This window comes from Lampris incognitus, chromosome 14, assembly GCF_029633865.1.
Source record: "Lampris incognitus isolate fLamInc1 chromosome 14, fLamInc1.hap2, whole genome shotgun sequence".
Taxonomy (NCBI): Eukaryota; Metazoa; Chordata; class Actinopteri; order Lampriformes; family Lampridae; genus Lampris; species Lampris incognitus.
In genome coordinates this window covers 46,072,590-46,085,850 of record NC_079224.1, presented here as the reverse complement: position 1 = coordinate 46,085,850, position 13,261 = coordinate 46,072,590, and positions in this window count along the sequence as shown.

Sequence of the window (13,261 nt, the reverse complement as noted above, 5' to 3'; positions counted from 1 at the left end):
AGAGATGGAGACCCTCACACTGTGCTACACCCCAGACCAGAGATGGAGACCCTCACACTGTGCTACACCCCAGACCAGAGTTGGGACCCTCACACTGTGCTACACCCCAGACCAGAGATAGAGACCCTCACACTGTGCTACACCCCAGACCAGAGATGGAGACCCTCACACTGTGCTACACCCCAGACCAGAGATAGAGACCCTCACACTGTGCTACACCCCAGACCAGAGATGGAGACCCTCACACTGTGCTACACCCCAGACCAGAGATAGAGACCCTCACACTGTGCTACACCCCAGACCAGAGATGGAGACCCTCACACTGTGCTACACCCCAGACCAGAGATGGAGACCCTCACACTGTGCTACACCCCAGACCAGAGATAGAGACCCTCACACTGTGCTACACCCCAGACCAGCAACGGAGACCCTCACACTGTGCTACACCCCAGACCAGAGATGGAGACCCTCACACTGTGCTACACCCCAGACCAGATATAGAGACCCTCACACTGTGCTACACCCCAGACCAGAGATAGAGACCCTCACACTGTGTGCTACACCCCAGACCAGAGATGGAGACCCTCACACTGTGCTACACCCCAGACCAGAGATGGAGACCCTCACACTGTGCTACACCCCAGACCAGAGATGGAGACCCTCACACTGTGCTACACCCCAGACAGGAGATAGAGACCCTCACACTGTGCTACACCCCAGACCAGAGATAGAGACCCTCACACTGTGTGCTACACCCCAGACCAGAGATGGAGACCCTCACACTGTGCTACACCCCAGACCAGAGATGGAGACCCTCACACTGTGCTACACCCCAGACCAGAGATGGAGACCCTCACACTGTGCTACACCCCAGACCAGAGATGGAGACCCTCACACTGTGCTACACCCCAGACCAGAGATGGAGACCCTCACACTGTGCTACACCCCAGACCAGAGATGGAGACCCTCACACGGTGCTACACCCCAGACCAGAGATGGAGACCCTCACACTGTGCTACACCCCAGACCAGAGATGGAGACCCTCACACTGTGCTACACCCCAGACCAGAGATGGAGACCCTCACACTGTGCTACACCCCAGACCAGAGATAGAGACCCTCACACTGTGCTACACCCCAGACCAGAGATAGAGACCCTCACACTGTGCTACACCCCAGACCAGAGATGGAGACCCTCACACTGTGCTACACCCCAGACCAGCAACGGAGACCCTCACACTGTGCTACACCCCAGACCAGACATAGAGACCCTCACACTGTGCTACACCCCAGACCAGAGATAGAGACCCTCACACTGTGCTACACCCCAGACCAGCAACGGAGACCCTCACACTGTGCTACACCCCAGACCAGAGATGGAGACCCTCACACTGTGCTACACCCCAGACCAGAGTTGGGACCCTCACACTGTGCTACACCCCAGACCAGAGATAGAGACCCTCACACTGTGCTACACCCCAGACCAGAGATGGAGACCCTCACACTGTGCTACACCCCAGACCAGAGATGGAGACCCTCACACTGTGCTACACCCCAGACCAGAGATGGAGACCCTCACACTGTGCTACACCCCAGACCAGAGATAGAGACCCTCACACTGTGCTACACCCCAGACCAGAGATAGAGACCCTCACACTGTGCTACACCCCAGACCAGAGATGGAGACCCTCACACTGTGCTACACCCCAGACCAGCAACGGAGACCCTCACACTGTGCTACACCCCAGACCAGACATAGAGACCCTCACACTGTGCTACACCCCAGACCAGAGATAGAGACCCTCACACTGTGCTACACCCCAGACCAGCAACGGAGACCCTCACACTGTGCTACACCCCAGACCAGAGATGGAGACCCTCACACTGTGCTACACCCCAGACCAGAGTTGGGACCCTCACACTGTGCTACACCCCAGACCAGAGATAGAGACCCTCACACTGTGCTACACCCCAGACCAGAGATGGAGACCCTCACACTGTGCTACACCCCAGACCAGAGATGGAGACCCTCACACTGTGCTACACCCCAGACCAGAGATAGAGACCCTCACACTGTGCTACACCCCAGACCAGAGATGGAGACCCTCACACTGTGCTACACCCCAGACCAGAGATAGAGACCCTCACACTGTGCTACACCCCAGACCAGAGATAGAGACCCTCACACTCTGCTACACCCCAGACCAGTGACTGAGACCCCGACTTGTAAAAATGATTGTATGTGTGTGTCCGTCATAACCTTCCTTGTTTCTGTGCGTTGTTTGATTTGCTTTTGTATGAGTGTCTGTTTGTCCACTGATGTGTGTGTGTGTGTGTGTGTGTGTGTGTGTGTGCGTGCGTGCGTGTGTGTGTGTGTGTGTGTGTGTGCGTGCGTGCGCGCGCGCGTTTGTGTGTCCTCATGAGTCCACTAATTAGTGTCTTTTTTAATGTTGTTAGTGCGTGCGCGCGCATGTGTGTGTGCGTGTGCGCGTGTGCATTTAGCACACATGGCAGATGGCGGCCGGCTCTTTGTGGTCAGGGTCGGGAATGAAATCTGGCAGGAAGGAAGCAGTTGCCATGGTGACGTGACCCGCGCTTTGGGAGGAATGTCTCCAAACGGTGTCGGCGGTGTGTGTGTGTGTGTGTGTTTTTGTGTGTGTGTGTGTGTTTTTGTGTGTGTGTGTGTGTGTGTGTGTGTGTGTTTTTGTGTGTGTGTGTGTTTTTGTGTGTGTGTGTTTTTGTGTGTGTGTGTTTGTGTTTGTGTTTGTATGTGTGTGTGTGTGTGTGTGTGTGTGTGTGCGGGCGGGGAGGGACTTCAGTAATTGTACTGTTGTGTTGTGTGTCCCTCAGTGCTGTGTTGCCGTCTCATTTATTGAACAATCTGAAAGTCATCAGCATAATTGTCATACTGGTGTGTGGCTTGTTGTTGTGTGTCAAGTCCTGTTTAGCGTGTACCGTCTCTCTGACGGTCTCCTCGGGTCTCCAGCAGCGGATTTGTGGATCTGGTACTTTGTCCCACCTGCGCTGGTAGCGGATGATTGAGGTATGACCACCTTCCACCACTAGAGGGCGGACCTTCGTTGTCCAGCATCGCGGCTCCGTTGTGTAACGTTGCTCGTATAAAGCGAGTGGACTTGGGCTCATCAGACATGATTATTTATTAACCGCTGTGCCGCAGCTCGGCTGACGTGTACACCCGCCATGCTGTGGTGGTTTCCTCCACCTAAATCCTACAGTCTCGTCAAGACGTCACGAGTGTAGCTCACAGTTAGGAACCCTAGTCGTTGCTGCCCTCTGGTGGTCGGAAGGCTGAATAACTCCTATCACAACGTCCCCCCCGCCTTTTACAAGTGCAGCACCCTTTCCCATGTCAAAACACAAGTGTCCACGTTTGGTTTTAGTTTTTTGTTGTTTTCTTGTTTTTTTAAAGGGTGCGGCTCAGTTCTTCTGCTGCGAACTGCCAGACCTGGACCTCGCGTGTGGATCTTCTCAGTGCAGGGGATCAGGGAGGCTGCTCAGCCGGTGGTCCAGCTGATGTGGTGCAGCCTGGATCTTCTTCACTTGTCTGTTCCTGCAGCGTCTCCCTCAGCATCCTCTGTCATGACGATGCAGGGTACTGGACTTACGTCCTCCGAACCACTGGCTTCCTCGTTCCGGTTTGTTGGACTCTTCCAGTCTCACTGTGTCCTCCTTGCCAGTGGCACGAGGCGTCCCCGTGACTCGTCATCAGCTGCTTTTTGTCTCTTTTGCAGAGGCTTTTGTTTCACCTCTTTGTGCTCCTTTAGTTGTGCAGTGCCGGTAAGCGTGGTGCGCGGCCTGCGCCCCATCGGAGGCGGAGCAGGAGACGTGCCACGTGAAAGCGGCAAAGCTGGCCAACGGCTTGGCTGTCTCAACTCCTTTCTCTGCTGTACCGCTTAACCGGGCGTGCCGGGGGGGGGGGGGGGCTTGAAGTCACGTGTCGCAAGTCAAACTCTGGCGACCTTCTGGAACTCTGCAGCGGGAGCGCGGTCCGTTGTCTCTGCTGGCGATCTGGGAGGAGTCCACGTCTTGCAAAGACCGACTTCGTGTGTCTGAGCACACAAGAAGCGGGCATGCTGGGGAGCGTCGCCATCGCCGGATAGTCTGACGTGTAGTCGATCACCTGCAGGGAAGTGGGCCAGGTCAGTCCCCACGTTCCGCCGTGGCTCGTCTGCTACCTCTGTGACTGCCATCGGCTATTTGGGACGTTTTGGGTGATGCTTCCAGACGGGTGTCACAGCTCGAGACCATCCTGCTGAAGTCTGCGTGGACCCCTAGCAGTCCAAGCTTGTCTCAAACAAGCTTGGACTGCTAGGAAGCAAAGTTTTTCCCCCTACAGCTTTCTTAATAAATACATAAATACATTGTGTGTGTGTGTGTGTGTGTGTGTGTGTGTGTGTATGGACATTTAACAATCCAACTCCGTCATCACGTCAGGTCTAAAATATACGCTGGACTAAATGAGCTTTATACACAAGGAGATTCATCTTTGAACTTTGACCCCAGAGGCCCAACCTGCCAGCTGAGGTTGACATTATTTCCAGTACTGACAAGTTTGATGTGGTGGAAGGCGTGTATACGTCTGTACTGCACAAGCGATGTCAATTAGGGTTGAACTTCACACGATGCACGGCGCTTTGTGTAATTTTTAGCTGAGTTCTGACCTCTAGTGTTCGGTGATGTGCATAACAAGCAAGGAAATTCAATTAGAAATGAAGTGGTTACAAAACCCCCTTACTGACATGTGACAGTAGAAATCAGCCCGTCTCCACCATCTTGCAATACAGAGATCTGGAATTTGATACTTTGTTTCAATGAGCAGCTTTCAGCAACGGTGATTCATTCATTCATTCATTCGTTCATTCATTCATTCGTGATGATAAATGCTTCAGGAAAGTCATAGTGTTATTCAAGTAGCACTTTCAATGCACAATCGAAGCACAATTTGGCGCCTGTTAGAATATTTGAACTGAAGTCTGTGATGGACAGACTGAAGAAAACCAAACATACACTACCGTTCAAAAGTTTGGGATCACCCAAACAATTTTGTGTTTTCCATGAAAAGTCACACTTATTCACCACCATATGTTGTGAAATGAATAGAAAATAGAGTCAAGACATTGACAAGGTTAGAAATAATGATTTGTATTTGAAATAAGATTTTTTTTACATCAAACTTTGCTTTCGTCAAAGAATCCTCCATTTGCAGCAATTACAGCATTGCAGACCTTTGGCATTCTAGCTGTTAATTTGTTGAGGTAATCTGGAGAAATTGCACCCCACGCTTCCAGAAGCAGCTCCCACAAGTTGGATTGGTTGGATGGGCACTTCTTTGAGCAGATTGAGTTTCTGGAGCATCACATTTGTGGGGTCAATTAAACGCTCAAAATGGCCAGAAAAAGAGAACTTTCATCTGAAACTCGACAGTCTATTCTTGTTCTTAGAAATGAAGGCTATTCCATGCGAGAAATTGCTAAGAAATTGAAGATTTCCTACACCGGTGTGTACTACTCCCTTCAGAGGACAGCACAAACAGGCTCTAACCAGAGTAGAAAAAGAAGTGGGAGGCCGCGTTGCACAACTGAGCAAGAAGATAAGTACATTAGAGTCTCTAGTTTGAGAAACAGACGCCTCACAGGTCCCCAACTGGCATCTTCATTAAATAGTACCTGTTAGAGCCTGTTTGTGCTGTCCTCTGAAGGGAGTAGTACACACCGGTGTAGGAAATCTTCAATTTCTTAGCAATTTCTCGCATGGAATAGCCTTCATTTCTAAGAACAAGAATAGACTGTCGAGTTTCAGATGAAAGTTCTCTTTTTCTGGCCATTTTGAGCGTTTAATTGACCCCACAAATGTGATGCTCCAGAAACTCAATCTGCTCAAAGAAGTGCCCATCCAACCAATCCAACTTGTGGGAGCTGCTTCTGGAAGCGTGGGGTGCAATTTCTCCAGATTACCTCAACAAATTAACAGCTAGAATGCCAAAGGTCTGCAATGCTGTAATTGCTGCAAATGGAGGATTCTTTGACGAAAGCAAAGTTTGATGTAAAAAAAATGTTATTTCAAATACAAATCATTATTTCTAACCTTGTCAATGTCTTGACTCTATTTTCTATTCATTTCACAACATATGGTGGTGAATAAGTGTGACTTTTCATGGAAAACACGAAATTGTTTGGGTGATCCCAAACTTTTGAACGGTAGTGTATATATATATATATATATATATATATATATATATATATATACACACATACACACATAGAATCCCTCTCTCACTCTCTTTGGGGTGGTGTGTGTCTTCCTCGAGCTCAGGTCCTCTACCAGAGAACTGGGAGTTTGAGGGTTCTGTGCAGTATCTTAGCTGTTCTTGGGACTGCACTCGCCTGGACAGAGACCCCGGATGTTGTTCCTGGAATCTGCTGGAGCCACTCTCCCAGTTTTGGGGGTCACAGCCCCTAGTGCTCCTATTACTACTGGGACTACTGTGGATTTCACCCTCCACATCTGGTCTAGTTCTTCCCTCAGCCCTTGGTATTTCTCCAGCTTCTCATGCTCTTTCTTCCTGATGTTGCCGTCACTCGGGATCACCACTGCTGTCTTCTGTTCCTTGCCCGCCACCACAATATCACTTTTTCTTTTTCTTTTTTCAGTTCATATAGCTCCTCTCCAGGGGCCAGATCAGTTGAGGCAGAAGTCTAGCACACCAGACCAGATCCAATGCAGGCTGTGCAAAGACGCCTCTGAGTCAGTCCAGCACATAGTAGCAGGGTGTAAAATGCTAGCTGGGGAAGTGCACACTGAAAGGCATTACCAAGTAGTTGGGATAGTGTACAGGAACATCTGTACTGAATACAGACAGGAAGTCTCCAAGTCCAAATGGGAGACACCGCCAAAGTCGGTTGAGAATGGCACAGCTAAGATCCTGCGGGACTTCAAGTTCCAGACTGACAAGCAGGGGCTGGCTAACCAACCAGACATTGTGGTGGTGGACAAGGAACAGAAGTTAGCAGTAGTGATCGATGTAGCGATCCTGAGTGACGGCACCATCAGGAAGAACGAGCATGAGAAGCTGGAGAAATACCAAGGGCTGAGGGAAGAACTAGATCAGATGTGGAAGGTGAAATCCACAGTAGTCCCAGTGGTAACAGGAGCACTAGGGGCTGTGACCCCCAAACTGGGAGAGTGGCTCCAGCAGATTCCAGGAACAACATCTGAGGTCTCTGTCCAGAAGAGTACAGTCCTAGGGACAGCTAAGATGCTGCACAGAACCCTCAAACTCCCAGGCCTCTGGTACAGGACCCAAGCTTGAGGAAGACACACACCAAGGGTGAGAGGGATATATATATATATATGTATGTATGTATGTATGTGTATATATATCGCATTAGCAGCTGATGAGTGTGTGACGCACGAAACGAGCTTGTACTGCTATGTATTAAGTTTTTTCCTACATCTATCTATCTATCTATCTATCTATCTATCTATATACTATATATACTATGGTCTGTCTCTATCTGTATCTCTATCTCTGTATCTTGCTCTCTCTCTCTGCCTCTTTATTTCCATTTATATCTGTCTCTCTGTCTTGTGCTCCCTTTCTACTCATCGTTCTCTCCTTCCATATGGGTGGTTGCCATGGCAACACTTCAACCCCCCCCCCCATGCCTCCATATTAACAGGGAATCCATAATGGAGAATGAAAGGGAAGGAGAAGATCGATGTCGGGAAAGTGGTGTTTGTGTGTTGTCGCTGAGCGGTGGACACTGGGAGACGGTTTTTATAGATTTATAAATCTGTCATGTGACCTGTCGGGCCCATCAGTCGCAGAGCAAACCAAACAGACAGGCAACAGGCCACAAGGGTTTGTGCTGACTTCGTGGATAACCGACACGATCGCCAAGAAGCGGTCACCAGTTCAAAAGTCACGGGTCAGAGCCATAGCGTCTGGATGAATCGAGCAACAAAATGTTTTATTGTGTTTGTATTTGATCAACTGACTAATCAATCAATCGGCTAATCACCCTGGAACACGTACAGTAAGTAACACCTCTGAAGCATTGCAGCTACTGGTTCACACAGACGTCCTGCGGTTTCTGTGTGAAAGTCAGCGTCGCGGCCGTTTCTGGTAGAATGTGTGAACTGCTGGTTTTATCGCTCGCTGTGGAAAATTACTTTAGCAGGGAAATTACTTAAGAAAATTACTTCTGCTTCCTGTGGCACCGATAAAAAGCATCTTAATTACAGACAGTATTGGTCCGGTCGGTACGCCCCACTTTGGTACCTTAATAGTACCAGTACTCAGGACCCAGCCCTGATAGTTGATAAGTAAGAAAGGAAATTCTGTGTTAATATGAGGCGTTATTGAACTGGAGACATTATGTACAGAGAATATGGAGAATATTACCCTGAGGAGGGTAATATTGTTATAATATGGCGTCCGAAGAAGGCGAGTCTCCCTCCACCCATCCTCATCAAATTCTACAGAGGTACCATAGAGAGCATTCTGGCCCCTGTCTGGCAGGGGAACTGCAAGGCCTCCGACCGCAAATCCCTGCAGCGGATAGTGAAGACAGCTGGACAGATCATAGGAACCGCTCTCCCATCCATCCAGGCCATCTATGACACACGGTGCACCCGGATGTGCTCTCGGCATCGTGAAGGACCCCACCCACCCTTCCCATATCTACTTCACCCTCCTACCCTCTGGCAAGAGGTACCGGACTATCCGCGCTGCCTCCACCAGACTATGCAGCGGTTTCATTCCTCAGGCTGTGAGCTTCCTCAACTGCCTGAACACTGAGACCAGGGGTGGGTAATCTGATCCAGAAAGGGCCGGTGTGGGTGAAGGTTTTTGTTCCAACCAAGCAGTTACACACCTGATCCCACTAATCAACCAGTAGAGTCTTTGCTGAGGAACTTGATTAGGAGACACAGGTGTGTAACTGCTTGGTTGGAACAAAAACCTCCACCCACACCGGCCCTTTCTGGATAAGACTGCCCACCCCTGCTTTAGACCGTCCATAAAATGACTTTTTGACCTTCTTACTCACTGTCCATGTCGGGTGTGCTTGTGATCTTTAGGTCTGTGAAGTAATTTTTATTTTAATGCAGTTTTTGTTTTTAACATTTATTGTGTGTTATTTGTTTTTACGTGGCACTGAGGTCCGTGTGAAATGTAATTTCCTTACCTTGTATGTATGACACAATGCATATACGACAATGACAAATAAAAGCAGTGTAAGTCTAACTCTATAATATACTTAACCCAGCCACTGAGGATGTCAACCCAGTGCATCCTTAGTGCTGGTCCCAAGCCCGGATAAATGGGGGGGGGGTGCATCAGGAAGGGCATCCGGTGTAAAATCTGCCAGATCAATATGAGGATCATAAATCAGATTTCCATACTGGATCGGTTGAGGCCCAACTTATCAACGACTGCCACCGGTACTGTTGGCCAGCAGGGTGCCGGTGGAAACTATGCTACTGTTGGGTGAAGGAGAAGGAGAGGGGGAAGGCATGTCCAGAGGCAGCAGGAGAGGCGGAAGGGTAGGAGTGTGGAGGTGAGAGTTGGAACTTTGAATGTTGGCACTATGACTGGTAAAGGGAGAGAGAGAGCTGGCTGATATGATGGAGAGAAGAAAGGTAGGTATACTGTGTGTGCAAGAGACCAGGTGGAAGGGGAGTAAGGCCAGGAGCATTGGAGGTGGGTTCAAACTCTTCTACCATGGTGCGAATGGGAGGAGTAATGGGGTAGGGGTAATTCTGAAGGAAGAGTATGTCAAGAGTGTGCTGGAGGTGACGGGAGTGTCAGACAGAGTGATGAATATGAAGCTGGAAATCGAAGGTGTGATGATGAATGTTATCAGCACATATGCCCCACAAGTTGGGTGTGAGATGGATGAGAAAGAAGAATTCTGGAGTGAGTTGGACGAAGTGGTGGAGAGGGTACCCAAGGAGGAGAGAGTGCTGATTGGAGCAGATTTCAATGGGCATGTTGGTGAAGGGAACAGAGGTGATGAGGAGGCATTGGGCAGGTTTGGTGTCAAGGAGAGAAATGTGGAAGGACAGATGGTGGTGGATATTACGAAAAGGATGGAAATGGCTGTGGTGAATACATATTTCAAGAAGAGGGAGGAACACAGGGTGACGTACAAGAGTGGAGGAAAGTGCACACAGGTGGACTATATCTTATGTAGAAGGCGCCATCTAAAAGGGATTGGAGACTGCAAGGTGGTGACAGGGGAGAACGTAGCTAGGCAGCATCGGATGGTGGTCTGTAGGATGACTTTGGAACAAGAAGAGGAAGAGAGTGAAGGCAGAGCCAAGGGTCAAATGGCGGACGTTGAAGAAGGAAGACTGTTGTGTGGAGTTCAGGGAGGAGTTAAGACAGGCACTGGGTGGTAGTGAAGAGTTGCCAGATGGCTGGACAACCACTGCAGAAATAGTGAGGGAGACAGCTAGGAAGGTACTTGGTGTGTCATCAGGACAAAGGAAGGAAGACAAGGAGACTTGGTGGTGGAATGAGAAAGTACAGTAAAGTATACAGAGGAAGAGGTTGGCAAAGAAGAAGTGGGATATGATGAATGAAGAAAATGAGAGAGAAAGAGAGAAGGTTGGATAATGTGGGGATAGTGAATCAGGAAGTGCGGTGGATTAGCAAGGAGGAAGTGAGGGAAGCTATGAAGAGGATGAAGAGTGGAAAGGCAGTTGGTCCAGATGTCATACCTGTGGAGGAGACCTCAGATGGTGTTCCTGGAATCTGCTGGAGCCACTCTCCCAGTTTGGGGGTCACAGCCCCTAGTGCTCCACTGGGACTACTGTGGATTTTACCTTCCACGTCCAATCTAGTTCGTCCCTCAGTCCTTGGCATTTCTCTTAGCTTCTTGCGCTTTCTTCCGGATGTTGCCGTCGCTCGAGATCGCTACATCGGTCACCACTGCTGTCTTCTGTTCCTTGTCCACCACCACAATGTCTGGTTGGTTAGCCAGCACCTGCTTGTCAGTCGGGAACTTGAAGTTCCACAGGATCTTAGCTCTGCCATTCTCAACCACCTTCGGCGGTTTCTCCCATTTGGACTTGTGGACTTCCAGTCTGGATAGGTCAGCTTGATAGCTCAGTAGGTAAGAATGTTGGCTTTCCATGCCAGAGATCGGGGCTTCAGACCTCGGCTGGTTTCAATTTTGGTTCTGTGCTAAACGGCACCTATTTAAGTGTGGTTGGCCTATCCGGTTTTGGGTATATTGAAACTGTTATTATGACCTATGGACCTGCACCTCAGCATGACTCCTCTCAACTTGGGGAGTTCTTTTAAAGCACCCACTTCTTGTATACCCGTTTTATGCAAGAGCAAGTTTCATGCTTCCTGTTTTACAACAGCCATGTTTCTAATACTCGTGCTTCAAATGGTCCTTACAAAAACGTTGTTGGCCATGCGAATCATAGAAAGACATCTAACGTAACTATTTTAAAGCCAGTTTCTACTTTTGGCAACTGTGTCAGCCTTGGTCTGCTCCATATAAGGTCCCTCTCCAACAATTTTTTTTTTTGCCAGGATGTTATCATCTCTTAACAAAATGGACTTTTTCATGTTATCAGAAACTTGGCTTAATGTTGGTGACTCTAGCCCCCTGATAGAATCCTCACCCCGCAATTTCTCCTTTTTCAACCGTCCCAGGTTATCTGGTAGAGGAGGAGGACTTTCAGTTGTTTATGAGGACAACTTCAATTGCTCACTCGTTCACTGGGTGACTTTTCATCTTTTGAGTCATTGTGCCCCACTGTTATTGAGAACCTTGAAACTGCATTTTAATCTACGGATCCCTAAATCCATGTCTGGCTTTCTTGCTCAGTTCTCTGAACTCCTCCCTGTTGTAATGCCAAACTATGAGAGAATTCCAGAGGTGGACAACCTGGCTTCAGAAAGTAAAAGTCCTGCCACATATTTGTTCCACCCAGACACTACACCAGTTGAATTTAATTAGCACAACTCTTCAGCCAGGAAGCGTGAAATCACCTTGTGTAGTGAATGGCTAGAACAAATACACGGTCGGACTTTTACTTTCTGAAGCCGGGGTGTCCACCTCTGGAGAATTCTGATTCTGGGAGATTTTAACATACGTTTGCTGTCCTGATGATTCTTTAGCCATAGAGTTTTTAGATGTTGTTGAGTCTTTTAAGTAGAACTGTCACAGGGCCTACGCACAACAAGGGCCACATCCTTGATCTTGTCCTTTCATATGGTCTTTCAATAGACATCATACTATGCAACGATACTTCTGCAGAAAAAATCAGATGCTTTCCTGTCTTCCTCAGTTGACATTGGCTCTAGTCAATACGTTGATACAGTCCTAAATAATTTTAATAATACCTCCACCCAGATCCTGGGCCAACTTACACCATTAAGCAGAGAAAACCCTCTAATGTCTTCCTGCCACGGATGACGGGCACCATACATGTAGGGCAGAGAGGAAGTGGAAAGCCTCTCAACAGTACACCATGACATTTTCTTTTGGGATTTTTCCCCCTTTTCTCCCCAATTGTATGCAGCCAATTACCCCACTCTTCCAAGTCATCCTGGTCACTGCTCCATCCCCTCTGCCGATCCGAGGAGGGCTGCAGACTACCACATGTCTTCTCCGATGCATGTGGAGTCACCAGCCACTTCTTTTCACCTGACAGTGAGGAGTTTCACCAGGGGGACGTAGCGCGTGGGAGGATCACGCTATTCCCCCCAGTTCCCACTCCCCCCGATCAAGCACCTCCACCGACCAGAGGAGGCGCTAGTGCAGCGACCAGGGCACATTTCCACATCCGGCTTCCCACCCGCAGACACGGCAAATTATGTCTGTAGGGATGCCCGACCAAGCCAGAAGTAACACGGAGTCGAACTGGCGATCCTTGTGTTGGTTGGTTATAGTGGTTATAGTACACCAAGACTCTATGAGAAATTCTAATAGAAAGATTATGATTTCATCTTGCTTCAAGAAACGTTACCTAGTTCAAACATTTTACTTGACTTTCAGATTACTTTGCTTGTTTGGCGGACTTTCTTGCTTGAGTACATAACTTTTGTCTCAACGTTGACAGGACATGTTTGCAGTGTGGCTATTTTATTGGTATCGTAATTTAATGTGGGTAAATATTTGGTCAGAGTTGAGCAGAGATCTGATGTGGAAATGAACCTTTTCCTTCACGCGGACCTCAGATCATCCTCCGTTATAATCCACACAGAATGAAGAGGA